At 41.5% G+C, this 3422-nt stretch overlaps 1 pseudogene; it reads right to left on the minus strand.

The window, feature by feature from the left end:
* Positions 1 to 12: 12 nt before the first annotated feature.
* Positions 13 to 1979, minus strand: LOC141815813 (uncharacterized; annotated as a pseudogene).
* Positions 1980 to 3422: the final 1443 nt, after the last annotated feature.

Here is a 3422-nt window from a genome sequence, read left to right on the forward strand (position 1 = left end):
AAGAACACAGACTTAGGCATGACATTAATGGATGCACCAAGATCTAACATAGCATTTGAAAAGCTACATTCTCCAATCACACATGGTATGGTGAACACTCCTGGATCTTTACATTTTGGGGGCATTGGTTGAATCAAAGCTGATACATTCTTTCCCATGCTCACCAGTTCATTACCCTTGAGTTTTCTCTTGTGAACACAAAGATCTTTCAAAAACTTAGCATATTTTGGAATGTGCTTGATAACCTTCAACAATGGGATGTTCACTTCCACCTTACTGAAGATATCCACTAGCTCTTGAAGATCTTGTGCCTTTTCTGCATTAATATTTTTCTTGGGAAGTCCTGCTCTGGGGAAATGGAATTGGCACTGGCACTGGTGGATTTGCTTCTGTTTGTGGTTCCTGCTCCATGTCTTCATCAGAAACTGTGATAGGTGCCTGAAGGGTGGAAGGTGTTTGAAGTATGGGGTCTGGAATAGTCTTACCACTTCTGAGTGAAATACGCTCACATTCCCTTTGGGATTTGGAATGGACTGAGATGGTAACTGACTGGACCCTTGAGACTGAAGCTGACTGAGTGTAGTAGCCATCTGACTCATCTGTCTTTCTAAATTTTGAATGGCAGTATCACTCCTTTGTTGTTGTTGCTGAAATTTGCTTGTTAAGAGAAGTTCCTTCAGCTCTTGTATGGAAGTGTCTGAGTGACTTGGTCCAGGAATAGGATTGGAATGTTGGACCGGTGGAGGCTTATACTGAACTGGGTTATTCTGAAATCCTGGGGGCCTCTGAAAGTTTGTTGAAGAAGGCTGGAATGGTTGTTGTTGTACAAAGTTAGGCTGCTGCTGTGCAAAGTTATTTCCATATCTGAGATTTGGGTGATCTCTCCATCCAGGATTGTATGTAGATGACATAGGATTATACTGTGGTCTTTGTGGCTGCTGATACTGGGGTCTGTTCTGGTACATATTTGCTGCTGCCACTTGATCTGGGAAAGGAAATCCTTCCTCTGGTTGCAAAGAGGGACAGATATCAGTAGGATGTGCTGCACTGGCACATATGCCACAGACTCACGCTGGTTGAATAGAATGTGAAGTTGATTGTTGAGTCTGACTAATAGCCATCTGTCTTAGCAGTGTTTCAATCCCATCCAAGCGACTCTCAATTCTGGGCTGCTCAGTAACAGAAGCTTGAATCTCATGCACACCCTTGGTTGCCAAAGACCGACTCCCAAATTGCTGATAATTAGCTGCCATAATCTCAATGAGTTCCCTGGCTTGAGAAGGTGTCTTGTTGACAAGTGCTCCTCCACTAGCAGCATCTATCATATTTCTGTCCATGGGAAGCAATCCCTCATAGAAGTACTGAATCAATAGCTGCTCACTGATCTGGTGCTGGGGGCAACTTGCACAAAGTCTCTTGAAACGCTCCCAGTACTCATACAATGTTTCTCCAGTCATTTGTTGAACTCCACATATGCTCTTTCTGATTGTTGCAGTCCTTGATGCAGGGAAAAATTTTTCCAGAAATATTCTCTTCATATCATTCCAGCTAGTAATAGATCCTGGGGGAAGGTAGTAATACCAATCCTTGGCCATGTCTGTCAATGAAAATGGAAATGCCCTGAGCTTGATGTCCTCCTCTGATATGGTTTGAGGCTTCATTGTTGAGCACACCACATGGAATTCTTGCAAATGTCTATTTGGATCTTCACCAGCTAGTCCATGAAACTTTGGCAATAGATGAATTATCCCTGATCTCAGCTCGAAATCCACTTCAAGTTCAGGATACTGGATGCAAGAAGGATGATAAGCTACATCTGGTACTGCCAATTCTCTGAGAGTTCTGTTGTTGTTGTTGTTGTTGTTGTTGTTTTCCATGTTGCTGATCACTGGATTCCTCTGAGCTCTCTGTAAGGTATGAAATGTTCTGTCAATCTCTGGATCGTATTCAAGTAATGGCTCTGTAGATGCCCTAGTCATGCACTATAGTCTCACCTGAAAGCAAGCAAACAAGACACAACAAGGTGTAGAAACAGTACACTACAACTCAAGTATATCAAGGAATTGAAGCACCAAATAATTTTTTTTAATTTTTGTGACCACCACAGCAATAAAAGTAGATGAAAATGGAATTAGAAAATGAAAAGTAAATTTTTACAAAAATAAAAAAGTGGTCTAAATGAAGGAATTTGGGCAAAATTGGGCTTATTTCACGGCCAAAGGAGGTGAGTATTGTTCCCTAGGTCGTTTTCTATCAACCTACCAAATTTCAAGTCAATTGGAGTCAAAATGAACAAATCAGCACAAACTAGCACTAATTGGACAGTTTTGCCCCTGACAAGAAAAGTTCAATGCAAACAATGAAAACAAGCTAGAACTACCTAAACACCGCTACCAATCCCCGACAACGACGTCAAAAATTGATGTGAAGCTCAGATTATCGTCTAAATGAGCACACCAACTTAATTTATACCGAATCCCCTAACTAAAGTAGTATAGGGCAACTCGAATCATCTCCCAATGATTGAAGCCGGTGTATGGTAATTCTAGTAGTTATTGAAGCCGATTTTTATGTTTCTTTTGGATTGGACGGGGGGGGGGTTGTGTTGAGTTCTAAATCATCTAAACAATAGAAAGAACACTAAGCATTAATAATAAATTGCATTAACAAAGTAAAGAGTAACTTAAGTAAGTGCATCAACAAAGTAAACAAGTGAAATCTAAAGACAAACAACATCCAAAACTGTAAGAGGAATTTAAACAAACGGAGATGGATGCGAAGCGAGGCGAAAAAACTCCACGAAGATGCGGCGAAGGAAGGAATCCCCAACTTCGATGCAATCCACGTAGATGATGCGGCAGGTGGAGAAGATGAGGTGATGGAGAAGGTATCCCTTGACTCCTCGGTGGATGAAAGGTGGCCGGATTGAAGAGGGAATCCCCTTGCCTTCTTTCCGGTGGTGGCGATGTGGATGAAGATGGCGGTGATGAATGGTGGGTGGCGGCTAGGGTTTGCTCCCAAGGGAAGAATGCCTCAATGAACCCCTCTTGCTCCCTCCTCTAGCTTCCTTAGTGGGTTGTGGTCATAGTGGATCCTTTGTGAGCCCATACCCGAATCCGAAATAGGATGAGATAGCATGAATCCGAATTTGGGTTGGGCTATCTTCACTTGGCTTGAACTTGCTTCACTTGAGCTTGATCCAATTCATGACCCTTTAGGTCTCCTACAAAAATACATGGAAAATGTTAGTTTCAACCCAAAATTTGTAGGAATAAGCAATATAGTCCAAAATAAGTTCCTACTCATAATATGTGTTAATATTCAATAGTTACACAATGAGAGGACCAAAATATTAAGTATTAGGGCCACAATAAATTAATCAAATGCATGTTATCAAGGGGTTAGTGAAGTTCAAATGGTTT

Source organism: Curcuma longa, unplaced genomic scaffold (genome assembly GCF_044706935.1).
Source record: "Curcuma longa cultivar G26 ecotype Majalengka, Jawa Barat unplaced genomic scaffold, ITB_CL_G26_1.1 contig_10789, whole genome shotgun sequence".
NCBI lineage: Eukaryota > Viridiplantae > Streptophyta > Magnoliopsida > Zingiberales > Zingiberaceae > Curcuma > Curcuma longa.